This window comes from Mobula birostris, chromosome 27 (assembly GCF_030028105.1).
Source record: "Mobula birostris isolate sMobBir1 chromosome 27, sMobBir1.hap1, whole genome shotgun sequence".
Lineage (NCBI taxonomy): Eukaryota > Metazoa > Chordata > Chondrichthyes > Myliobatiformes > Myliobatidae > Mobula > Mobula birostris.
Genome location: NC_092396.1, coordinates 6,732,549 through 6,746,309, shown reverse-complemented (window position 1 = coordinate 6,746,309; position 13,761 = coordinate 6,732,549). Strand labels below are relative to the sequence as shown.

The 13,761-nt window shown below is 40.7% G+C and overlaps 1 protein-coding gene across 4 annotated transcripts in view; it reads left to right on the top strand.

Moving 5' to 3' along the window:
* The window catches only part of rerea (arginine-glutamic acid dipeptide (RE) repeats a), a 655,730-nt gene that overhangs the window by 157,422 nt on the left and 484,547 nt on the right, over positions 1 to 13,761 (top strand). The window lies entirely within an intron of this gene.

Sequence of the window (13,761 nt, the reverse complement as noted above, 5' to 3'; positions counted from 1 at the left end):
CCCTTCCACTGAATATGCAAATATTGATCTTGGTGTATTCAGTTCTTTTCTGTGCTGACCAGTTCAACTTGAATGTAAAGTAAGATCTCTCAATCAAGGGATATCATTTCTATTTATGATGCTACACATCGATAGTTATTGTACAGAAAACCTTAAAATATTATAAGCACAAGAGATTTTGCAGATGTTGGAAATCCAGAGTAACACATACAAAATGCTGGAGGAACTCAGCAGGTCAGGTAGTATCTATTAAGAGGAAAAAGAGTTGAAGTTTCAGACCGGGGCCCTTCATCAGGACTCATGCAGGGTGTGAGTCCTGAGGAAGGATCTTGGCCTGAAATGTTAGGATTGGGAAACAATGGTAATTTGAAATGAAACAGAAAACACCAGGGGTACTGAACAGGCCAGTTAACATTTCTGTTCAGTGATCTTTTGATGCAGATTAATCAATAACATAAAAATTCATCACTTTTTAAAATATATTTGTTCATGGGATATGGACATCACTAGCAGTATCTATATTTATTGCCCGTTCTTACATACTCCTGAACTTGAATGTTTTACTCAAAATGCTTCAGAGAGCATGCAGAAATTAGAGTCAGGTTTATATCACTGATATTTGTTGTGAAGTTTGTTGTTTTGAGCAGTACATAATAGATAGATAGATAGCTAGATATACTTTATTTATCCCGAGGGAAATTTGGTTTTGTTACAGCAGCACCAACCAAGAACAGAGCGTAAGTATAGCAATACAAAAAACCCCAACAATCACACACCAAAATGCAAAGTATGCCAGATGGAAAATAAGTCCAGGACCAGTCTATTGGCTCAGGGTGTCTGACCCTCCACAGGAGGAGCTGCACGTTCGACGGCCACAGGCAGGAACGACCTCCCGTGGCTGCCAAGTGTTATATCATGGTGGAATGTGGCCGAAGTCCAGCAGTAAAAAGTTCAATATCCAGTCTGCAAACACGTTCCTCGATTGTAATATACCCCAGATTGCACCATCTGTTGTTAGCCAGAACAGTAAGCACCGAACTCCTTTACGCTTACCGCTCTCAGTGCACTTCCGGTCAGCCGGAACGGTATTACCCACTGAACTCCTCTTCTCCAAAAGTTTCTGTTGTCTCGACCCGGTCCTCTTTCCTCGGCTTTGTGATCCCCCTCTGTGTGTTTTCCTCCGGATTTCAGGAGGGGTATCCGCTGCTCTGTTCGCTAAGCCGGCCGGTCTTTGCTGGTCTGTGAAATACACAATGCAACCTTGCTTCTGTCCCGCGTATCGGGATGTAACCATTTCCAGCGCTAAAGAAAACTCAAATAAAACTCTCTCTACCAGCGTGTTCCTTCGACGTGTTACTGTGAGAAAAAAAAATACAAAAAATAACGTAAATTAAAAAGTAAGAAGAAGAAAGTAAGAATAGATCGGAACGGCTGTACCAGGCTGCATGCATGACAAAATATACTATCAACTATAAGAAATATATGTAATTATTTATTACACAAGTAGTGCAAAAAATAATGAGGCAAACTGATTTACGTAATTTGTGTTTCTTGACCATTAGTCCAGTCTTCTCAATATCAGTCAAGTATCAATTATAAATTATGACAAACGTTCAATTTAATGTCAGAGAAATATATACAAGAAACATCCTGAAATGATTTTTCTTCACAAAACATCCACAAAAACAGAGAAGTGCCCCAAAGAATGAACGACAGTTAGATGTGAGGACCCCAAAGTCCCCCCCCACCCCAGCTCCCACCTCCTGTGTGTAAGTGCGGCAAGCAACAATCCCTCTCCTCCCCCCCCCCACCGGCAAAACAAATAGAGCACCCGCTACGTGCAGCTAAGCAATAGCAAAGACACAGACGTTGCAGTTACCCCAAAGACAATTGCAATTCATCTGCTATTTGGCAACCCGCAATTTCTCTCTCTGTCATAAGGGAGAGGGAGGTGTCCCCCATTTTCACAGCGAGACATAACAACAACCCGCTGGTTTACGATGTTAAAACGTCAGTTTTGTCGCTTTTTACGAGCTCTGTGCCCAAAGATCGCAAAGATCTCGGGTCTTCAGCCTCACAGCGAAAGAATTTCCAGCCTCCCCGACGACACACGAGTCTCTTGCCGTGACACCGACCCTGGATCCACCCGTCTCCAGAGCCCCGAGATCTTAGGCTTCCAAACAATAGGCTGTCTCTCAGGCCTACCCCTTGGCGTGCCGAACAACAGCTGGTCTTGAAACCCCAAGAATGGGTCCCATTCCCGCAAGGAACCAAAGTCAGCATGTAACTCCAGGTCAGGATCCTCCAAAGAACCCTGAAAGGGAAAAATAAAGAGATTGAAGATGGAAATAGAGCTGTTTCCAAAGATGCAAGCAGAAGAGCCGCCTTTTAGAGCCATCTTAACTCCGCCTCCATCTCTGACAATGGTTAAATTTAATTGAGGTGGCTCTGATGTTGTTGATCATTGATTGGAAAGAGGTTGGACCAGGCTTTTGCAAACAGTGCCTCATTTCATGTAGGATAAGTTTCAGATCACATCTTCTGTGTGATTATGACTACCTGTTTCCACTTTCATAACGCTGCCAGATTTAGCCTGCATGGCTGTGTAAATCCACAATGTATTTTAGACTTGATGAATAAAGCTTCCCTGGTTGACCCCTCTTTTCCTAGTAATTTCAGACTTGAGATCAGTTGGATACATGGTAGTATAGTGGTTTGCGTAATGCAATTACAGTGCCAGCAACCCAGGTTAGGTTCTGCTGCTGTCTGTTAAGAGTTTGTACATTCTCACCGTGATGACGTGGATTTCCTTCAGGTCCTCCAGCTTCCTCCTATATTCTGTAGACCTAGGGGTTAGCAGGTTAATTGGTCACATGGTTATAATTGGGTGGTGTTGGATCATTCGGCTAAAATGGCTTGTTACTTAAGAAAATTTGAAGACACGGTAGCATAACGGCCAGAGTAACGCTATTACAGTGCCAGCAACTCTGATTCAGTTCCACTGCTCTCTGTAAGGAGTTTGTTCTTTCTCCCATGACCATTTGGGTTTTTTCTGAGGGCTTCAATTTCCTCTCACATTCCAAATACGTATGGGTCAGTAGGTTAATTGGCTCATAGGTGTAATTGGGAAGCACTGACTTATTGTGCCAGAAGAGCCTGTTAATGTGCTGTGCCTCCAAATAAAAACAAGTTGCATCTTAATATGTACTTTATTTGCAAGAGGTTTAATCATTTGCCTTGATGGGACAGTGTCACATTGTGTTTGAATATATATATTTGAAATGCCTGTTGCTGTTAACAATGCAATATAAATATCAGTTACAACACAAGGCCGTGGGTCAGCAGCAGGGGCCATCACAACGCATTGCTGCAGTTCTGAGCTGCTGATTCACGCTTCTAGCAATCTGAACTCAGTCCCAGTCCTCACTGGTGAGTGCGTAGACTCTAGATGTTCTCTGTGACCGAAGAGTTTCCTCTGAGTACTCTGCTTTCCTCCAACAACTCAAAGTTGTGTGGTTACTGCTTTACAGTGACAGCGATCATCAATTAGGGTTCAAATCTCCCTGTATCTGTAAGGATTTTGTATGTTCTCCTTGTGACCACCTAAGTTTCTTCCTGGTGCTCTGGTTTCCTCACATGTCCCGAAGACTTGAGGGCTAGAGTTGGTAAGTTGCGGGCATGCTAGGTTGGCGCCAGGTGCTTGGTGATGTTTGTGGGCTCCCCCCAGCATAATCCTCATTGATTTGATTTGATACAAATGACATATTTCGCTAAATGTTTCGATGTTTCATTTTACATGTGACAAATAAACCTAATCTTAATTTAACTGGGCGCAGTGAATTGTCCCTAATGTGTAACAATGGAAAATCTAGGGAGAAGTTCATGGAAATTGGGGAGAATAAAATAGGATTAGCATAAATTTGCCTTCCTAATCGCTTGCTGTACTGTATATCTAGCTTCTACATTTCAGAATGATCCATCATGATCTCGTTGAGAATCATTTATTTTTTTCTTGACAATTAATAAAAACATTTTTTCTGATACCGAAATGAATAATCCCACATGTGCCTGCATGCTCATCTCTTCCATATCCCTTTCCAGATTCATTGCATCTTTCTCACAGCTCATATTTCCAGCTCGCTTTGCATGTCCAAGAAAACGTTACTCCCTGTCGTCATGTCTAGGCCGTTAATATAGATTGTGATCAGCTGACTGTCCATTACTGATTCCTGTTGCACCACGTTCGTAACGGCCTGATAATTTGAACAAGATTGGTTTATTCCTGTTTTCCGTCCTTTACCCACTCCTCTGTCCATGCTAATGTATTACCTCCAACCCACATGAATGCTTATCTTGTGTACAACATTTTATGTGGTACCTTATCAAATGCCTTTTTAAAATCCAGATACACCACATCCTCTACTTTCCCATTTCACTACCCTGGTAGTTACATGCTCAAAGAAACACTGTTACATTTGCCAAGCACAGTTTTCTTTTTGTAAAACTATGTTAGTTTTTGCTGAATGTTATCATGATTATTCTAAGTACCCGGTTTCTTCATCCATAATAACTGATGCTGGCATTTCCCCACTAAAACTATTATTAGGTTAACTGATCTTCTAGCTGCCTGTTTGCTTGCTCTCTGTCTGTCTCTCATTTGCAGTCTAAAATAGGTGTTAGCTTTCTCAGCACAACATAGGTTTTCCTTGTCGGAGCTATTTATTAAATAAACACTTCCTCCAGCTACACATATAATAAACATGAGTGCTACCCATTTTCTGAATGCATGCAATTGATCCACTAGAACACTTGCCAAACAACAGTCATGAAAGGGGAAGCAGAGAGTCAGATTAACATTTCAGATGAACAATCTTTCGTCAGAACTGTATAGTGGAAGAAATGCCTTTTGGTAGGTAATAGCACTTGGTATTTTACATCACACATTTTATCTCTAATGATGTGGTTAAACTGAATATGTCTGCTGAGGCTATATTTGTAAGTAACTAATGAAAATAAATAGTTCTGAAAACATATTCACTGAAGTGGTGTCCATTCATGTTGAGGCTTTTTAATTGTTTCTGAGCTTTGCTGTTTCTTGCTAAAGAATATTTTGGGATATTTAAATGCTACTTTCCTTCGTTGTGGCATCATTTAACAGGCCTTAAGGATTTCTTCCAGGCAATCCTATGACAAAATGCTTCTAAAATATGCAACACTGAGTTAAGTAAGGATGATTAGTTTTAGCGAACCTGCCAAGATGGTGAGAGATGCAGATCAAATCAGTCTGGATTATGTTTGACGACACCAGCAGCTGCCAGAGGATAGTCTGCCAGACTGTAATATTCACTGGAAACTTGACTACCCTAGTGGATCATTAAAATTAATGAAAAGATCAGACGTCTATAAACACTGCTTGGCACAGCCATTTTAAATCTGATTCCAATGAATGTGCACCTAATCACTAAAAACTGGACATCACTTAAAATTTTGTACTGATTCTTGTTGCGATGTATCCCTGCATTTATTTGAGAATTGGGGCTTTAAATAAACCAATAGAATTGTGAGCAGTTTTGGGCCCCTATTAAGGAAGGATGTGCTGGCATTGGAGCTGGTCCAGAGGAGGTTTACAGGAACGATCCCAGCAATGAAAGGGTTAACACAAGGATTTGATAGTTCTGGACTTCAGAAGAATGAGGGTAATTTTATTGAAACTTAAGAAATACTGAAAGGTCTAGATAGAGTGGGCATGGAGAGGATGTTTCCAATAATGGGCGAGTCTAGGATCAGTGGGCACAGCATCAGAATACGATGTCCTTTAGGGCAGAGATGAGGGGAAGTTTCTTTAGCCAGTGAGTGTTGAATCTGTGAAATTCATTACCACGGATGGCCTTGGGGGATGGGGGACAAGTCATTGGGTGTAGTTAAACTGGAGGCTGATAGGATCTTGATTAATAGGGGCATCAAAGATTGTGGAGAGAAAGCAGGAGATTGGGGTTGAGAGGAATAATAAATCAGCCATGATGGAATGGCAGAGTAGACTTAACTTGCTCAATGCCCTAAATCTGCTCCTTTGTCCTATGGTCATAGAGCCATCAAATGTTACAGCACAGAACCACGACCTTCAGCCGTCTACTCTGTGTCAAACTATTAATCTGCCTAGTCCCATCAGTTTGCACCTGGATCATAGCCCTCCATCCTTCTCCCATCCATTGTACCTCTCCAAATTTCTTGTAAATGTTGAAATTGACCCTGCATCTACCACTTGTGCTGGCAGCTCGTATCAGACTCTCACTACCCTCATAGTGAAGATGTACCCCTTAAACAATTCACCTTTCATGCTGAACCCATGACCTCCAGCTGTCATCTCACTCAACCTCAGTGGAAAAAAAAAACCTTCTGGCATTTACTCTATCTGTGCCCTTCATAATTTTGTATCCCTCTATCAAATCTCCCCTCAATCTAGGGAATAAAGTCCTAACTTATTCAACCTTCCTCTAGAACTCAGGTCCTCAAGTCTTGTAAATTTGAGCAACACACGCAAAATGCTGGAGGAACTCAGCAGTTGGTGTTTTGGGCCAGAATGTTGACAGTACTCTTTTCCATAGATACTGCCTGGCTGCCTGAGTTCCTCCAGCATTTTGTGTGTGTTGCTCAGATTTCCTGCATCTGCAGATTTTCTCTGGTTTGATCCTTGTAAAATTTCTCTGCACACTTTCAATCTTATTAACTTATTTCCTGCAAGTAGGTAACCAAATCTGGACACAATACTCTAAATTAGGCCTCACCAATGTCTTGTACAAGTTCACCTTAACATCCTAACTCTTGTACTCAATACATTTATTTATGGAGGCCAATGTGCCAAAAACTTTCTTTATGACCTTTATCTCCCTGTGGTGCTACTTTCAAAGAATTATGGATCTATATTCTCAGACCCCTTTTCTACCGCGCTCCTCATTCCCCTACCACTCACCATGTAAGACCTACCCTGATTGGTCCTCCCAAAATACAACACTTCACACTTGTCTGTATCAATTCCATCTGACATTTTTCAGCCCATTTTTCCAGCTGGTCCAGATCCCACTGCAAGCTTTGATAGTCTTCTTCACTGTCCTCTACAGCCCCAGATCTTGGTACCATCTGCAGATTTACTGATCCAGTTTCCCAAATTTTCCAGGTCCTTGACGTAGATCACAAACAATAATGGACCCAACACCGCTCCCTATGACACACAATGATTCACAGGGCTCCAGTAAGAGAGGTAACCATCTACAACCACTCTGGCTTCTTTCGCAGTTTATTACCTCATCTTGAATGCCAAGTGACTGATCCTTCCTGATCAGCCTCCCATGCAATTGTCAAAGGCCTTGCTAACATCTGTGTAGACAGCATTCACTGGCTTGCCTTCTCAGCTTTCCTGGTAACTTTCTCAAAAAGACTCTTAAAGATTGGTTAGATCTGACTTAATATGCACAAAGCTATGTAGACTATCCCCAATCAGTCCCTGTCTATCCAAATACTCAGATATCCAGCCCCACAGAATACTTTCCCATGACTGATGTCAGTCTCGCTGACCTGTAATTTCCTGGAAGACCCTTACAGCTTTTCTTAAACAATGGAATAACATTAGCTCTCCTCCAAACCTCCAGCACCTCACCTGTGGCTAAGGATGATTAAATATCAAAGCTATGCGCTTGCAATTTCCGCAGTTTCCTTCCACAGGGTCCAAGGGAGCACAATCGTCAAGCCCTGGTGATTTATCCACCCTAATTTGCCTCAGGACAGCAAACACCTCCTCCTCCGTAATCTGTGTAGGGTCTTTGACTTCACTGCTGCATTGCTTCACCTCTATAGATTCTGTGTCCATCTTCTGAGTAAATACAGATGCAAAAAATCCATTTAAAATCTCTCATCTCTTTTTACTCCATGCATCAAAGACCAGTCTGATCTTCCAGAGGACCAATTTTGTCCCAAAAGAATAGCATTCTTTTGCTCTTAATACTGTATATCTGTAGACACCCTTGCGATTCTGCTTCACCTTGTCTGGTAGGGTAACCTCGTGTCTTTTAGCCCTTGTTTTCCTCCTTGTGTGTTCTCTTGCATGAGTTGTACACCTCAAGTACGTATTTTGTTCCTGTTATGTGTCTCCTTTGTTTTCTTAACCAGGGCCTCAAAATCTCTTGAAAACCAAGTTTCCCTAAACCTGTTATCCTTGCCTTTTATTCTGACAGGAACGTGCAAACTTTCAAAATTTCACTTTTGATGGTCTCCCTCTTACCACATACACCTTTGCCAGAAAACAACCTGTTCAAATCCACACTTGCCAGATCCTTTCTGATACATCAAAATTGTCCTTTCTCCAATTTAGAATCTCAGCCCAAGGACCAGACCTATCCTTTTCCATAGTTACCTTGAAACTAATGGAATTACGATCACTAGATGCAATGTGTTCCCTTACACAAACTTGTGTCCCCGCCCTGTCTCACTCCCTAATAGGAGATCCAGAAACTATCTCTCTCTAGTTGGGACTTCTATGTGCTGATTAAGGAAACTTCCTGAGCACATTTGACAAACTCTTTCCCATCCAGCTTTTTAGAGTCCCAGTTAATATGTGGATCACAACCTTGTGTTTCTTGTTACAGTCCACGATCTCTCTACAGATTTGCACCTCTAAATCCCATGGACTGTTGGTTGGTCTATAATATAATCCCATTAAGTGGTCATTTCTTTCTAATTCCTCAGTTCTACCATAAAGCCTCACTGGATGAATTCTCCAGTCTGTCCTGACTAACCCTGCCGTGATATTTTCCCTGTTTAGTAATGCTACCCCCCCCCCTTTAATCATTCCCACTATCACGCTAAAACAACGGAACCCAGAGCATTGAACTGCTAGCCCTGCTCTTCCTGCAACCAATACTTACTAATGGCTACAACATTATAATTCCATGTGCTGATCCTTGCCTTAAGCTTATCCGCCTTTTCTAATGCTCCTTGCATTGAAATATAAGCAGCTCAGAACATTAGTCCCACCATACTTGACCTTTTGATTCCTGACTTTGTATGTAGGCTTGATAGCATTTTTTTTTCACAACCCCACTACTTTGTTCTAGTGCTCTGGTTTTCATCCTCCTGCAACTCTAGTTTAGTTCCTCTCCAGTTTAGATGCAAACCGTCTTCTCTTTACAGGCCCCACCTTTCCGGGAAGAGAGCCCAATGATCCAAAAATTAGAAGCTCCCTCTCCTGCACTCTCCTTAGCCACATGTTAGATTGTATGATTTTGCTATTTTTGACCTCATTTGCATGTGGTACAGGTAGCAATCGAGATCGCAATCCTGTCCTTTAACTTTGCAGCTAACTTCTTGAACTCACTTTGCAGGACCTCATCATCCATCCCACCTATGTTACTGGTATCAGCATGGACTACGACCTCTGACTGCTCATCCTTCCATTTAAGAATGCCGTGGACTCAATCAGAGATGTCCCAGACCTTGTCATCCAGGAGGCAACAATCCATCCGGGAATCTACAGAGCCTCCTTTTTGTTCCCTTAAATAATGAATCCTCTATCACTGCAGCTCACCTCTTCATCTCTCCTTCCCCCCACCTTCTCTTCTGAACCACAGAGCCAGACTCAGTGCCAGCTTTTCTCTGCTAGGTCATCCCTCCCACTCCCACCAACAGTATCCAAAATGGAATACCTGTTGTTGATCTATAGTAATTTGTTAGCAGTTAGTTCAGCACTATAACAGCTTGGGGTGTTCTGGAGTTCATTTCTGGCACCACCCTGTCTGTAAGGAGTGTGTATGTTCTGTCTGAGAGTGCATGGGTTTCCTCTGGGTGCTCCGGTTTCCTCCCACACTTCAAAGATGTACTAGTTAATTTATCATTGTAAATTATCCTGTGATTAGGTTAGTGTTAAATAGGTGGGTTGCTGGACAGTGCAGCTTGTTGTGCAGAAAGGGCCTTTTCTGCGATGTATTTCTAAATTAAAAATAAAAAAACTAAAACTAAAGGGCATATGTTTATGGTGAGAAGGGAAAGATTTATAGGGCACCTCAGGGGTAAGTTTTTCACATGGAGGCTGGTGGGTATATGGAACAAACTGTCGGGGAAAGTGGTAAAAGTGGGTACAATAACAACATAAAATTTTTTTTATGGATTGGAATTCATGTTCTCTTGCATGCGTTGTGCTATAGTTGCATTGTTTTCATTTTGTAAGTCAAAGATTAAAGTGTTGTACAGTGTCTGGTTTGATCACTGTCTGCATTTAGCATTCCCTGTAAGAGTAAGCTTGGTCTGAGAGATACAGCTGGATCCAAAATGAACATTGCTGAAAATACTCCCATCAATTTGAAATTGGTGTTTTCCCGTTGGTTTGTTAACATTCTAGTGGCCTCACACAGCCATAGAAGATGAAGAAAGGCTTTTTGATAACACAGCATTGAGTGTCCTGAAACATTTTCAAAAGTGAAAGATGTTTTATAATTATATGTGACCATGGAAAAAGAAAGTGATTTTTATTGATTAAAACAATGAACTCTCGAGGTATACATCAAGGTATCTTCATGCATCCATATCCAATAAAGTATACTTTTATTCATCTTAGTATATTTTGGATATAGATTTAGTGCCAGTGCATATTGAAATACTTAAAATACATAATGAAATTATTTTCAGTGTTTGGATATGTATAAGATATTTTTATTTAATCCCATTTGTGGCTAAGTTTGCTGACGATACGAAGATAGGTGGAGGGGCCGGTAGTGCTGAGGAAACGAAGAGTCTGCAGAGAGACTTGGATAGATTGGAAGAATGGGCAGAGAAGTGGCAAATTTAGTACAATGTTGGAAAGTGTATGGTTATGCACTTTGGCAGAAAAAATAAACAGGCAGACTATTATTTAAATGGGGAAAGAATTCAAAGTTCTGAGATGCAACGGTACTTGGGAGTCCTCGTACAGGATTCCCTTAAAGTTAACCTCCAGGTTGAGTCAGTAGTGAAGAAGGCGAATGCAATGTTGGCATTCATTTCTAGAGAAATAGAGTATAGGAGCAGGGATGTGATGTTGAGGCTCTATAAGGCGCTGGTGAGACCTCACTTGGAGCACTGTGGGCAGTTTTGGTCTCCTTATGTAAGAAAGGGTGTGCTGACGTTGGAGAGGGTACAGGGAAGATTCACGAGAATGATTCCGGGAATGAGAGGGTTAACATATGAGGAACGTTTGTCCGCTCTTGGACTGTATTCCTTGGAGTTTAGAAGAATGAGGGGAGACCTCATAGAAACATTTCGAATGTTAAAAGGCATGGACAGAGTGGATGTGGCAAAGTTGTTTCCCATGATGGGGGAGTCTAGTACGAGAGGGCATGACTTAAGGATTGAAGGGCGCCCTTTCAGAACAGAAATGCGAAGAAATTTTTTTAGTCAGAGGGTGGTGAATCTATGGAATTTGTTGCCACGGGCAGCAGTGGAGGCCAAGTCATTGGGCGTATTCAAGGCAGAGGTTGATAGGTATCTGCGTAGCCAGGGCATCAAAGGTTATGGTGAGAAGGCGGGGCAGTGGGACTAAATAGGATAAAATGGATCAGCTCATGATAAAATGGTGGAGCAGACTCGATGGGCCGAATGGCCTACTTCTGCTCCTTTGTCTTATGGTCTTATGGTCTTAATCTTTGCAACAAGAGTTGTGTTAATCTGCTGTAGGCTTACAAGATATGAAGTTACAGAAGACTTCAGACAATGGAATCTGGAGTAGATCTGGTTCCTGTAGCAGTTTATTTTGTATAAGATACCCAAGTAGTTTCATAGCTATAGGCATTGTATTGGAATGTGCTTAACTTTGGGAAGCATTACAGATTATGTTTACGAGATTCTATAGCTGTTGAAAATCCTGACTTACTGAGTTCTTCCACAGTTTTGCTTGTGTGTTTGTGTGAGTGTGTTGCAGAGTATATTTCTGACTGTATTTTTAGATATTTTGAAATGGAATTTATGAAGTTAATTTGTTAAACCAGAAAGATTTTGCAGATTAGCTTCATAGTCCATGCCATTTAAAACAATTTCACCACAAGTTATTGTTCAATCAGTGTAATCTGTCTTTTGCAACCCAAGCAGGAATCTAAACCTGTCAATCTTGCTGTTGAATTAATATATTGTATTTTGCACATTCATAAGTAACCAAAGTTGTGCTGTCCTCAGTATTTAATTTTTATTTTGGAAAATGCTGGTTTCCATGGAATTGCATTCAAGCAAAGAATGGACTTTTAAGAAATTGAAGGCAGGGCGATGAGGAATAAAATTATGAGGGAAGAAATTAGATCAGTGAAATATCTTGGTATTCTGTTATACGAATATAACTGCTGATTTCCTCTTTTTTTGAAGAAACTATACTCAAAATCTAGTTAACTTTATTTAGCAACTTGTGATAATTCAGCTCGAAAGGACTGTTTTTTAAAACTCAGCAGAGGAGTTTTCATTCAGAGTTGTAAAAAAAATAGAAATGATTGTGTAATAGGGAGTTTCACAAGGACACAAGACAGGATTAATTAAAGTGGAGGGTGAAGGTTCTTGATGAGTAAGGTCCTCAAAAGTTAATGGGAGAACGTAGAAGAATGGGGTTGAGATCAGTTTCGATGGAATGGCACAGCAGTTTCAGTGGGCTGAATGGCCCACTTCTGCTCCTATGCCTTATGGAATAGTCTGTCAGCCCTTTGAGCCTGTTCCACCATTTAATGACCACGACTGATCTATGTTGGCCTCAGCTCCCCCTCCTTGCTTTTTCTCTATATCCCTCTACTCCTTGATTTATCAAGTCATTCATCTACCTGCAGAGGCAGAGAATTGCCAAGAGTCACCACCTGCAAGAAGCAATCTCACAGTACCTTTGTTTTAACTGCCCTCTTATCTTGTAGTTGTAACCCCTTATCAAGAATCAGAAATGGTATAAACAGAATTATACATAATCTACTACATTCGATCTGAAAACTTCTGATTCTGTTTTGAGCAGACATCTAACTCTGTACTTCACATGAAGATATAAGAACATGATCTTCATCTGAATTAGGTGGAAAGACTTTATTTATGTACTGCCTTATTACATCTTTTAAATATCAGAAATACTTCACATTGAATTAATTACATTGGAAATAAGAACAATGTTATGCAGATAAGTTGCAGCCATTTAGTATTTTGCATATCACACAAGCAGTTGTGAGTTCAAGATTCAAGATGGCTTATTGCCATTCTTCAGTGTGCAAGTGTAAAGAAGAACAAAATTATTGTTGTTCCAGATCCTATGGAGTATAAAAAAACACAGCATAAAGAACACAATAAAGAAGCAAAATGACACAATAAATATAAAAGCAGTTCTATAAATCACGATGTACTGTTAACTAATTGATCTAATTTTGTTGGTGGTTGTTTGAGGGACTGTTACCATGGAATTTTTAAAAATTCACTGTCATAAGTCATGTTTAACTTGTCTTCTAGAATATGGCATTTCTGACAATGTGATGCACTCTTTATTTTTCAAATGGTCAAGTCCTGGAATTACTTGAACCCATTACCTACCAAGTTAAATAAAAATGTTACCAACTGGTAAATGATTTCTCAGCACTGAACATTATTGAAACTAAAATACTATTTCCACCACCCATTTAGTGTGAGATGGACTGCCAGAGATGGTATTTTAGTCTGGGTGGAAATAGTAAGACTGTCAGTAAAACAATTAATACATACATCAATGATATGATTTGTCACATTAGGAAT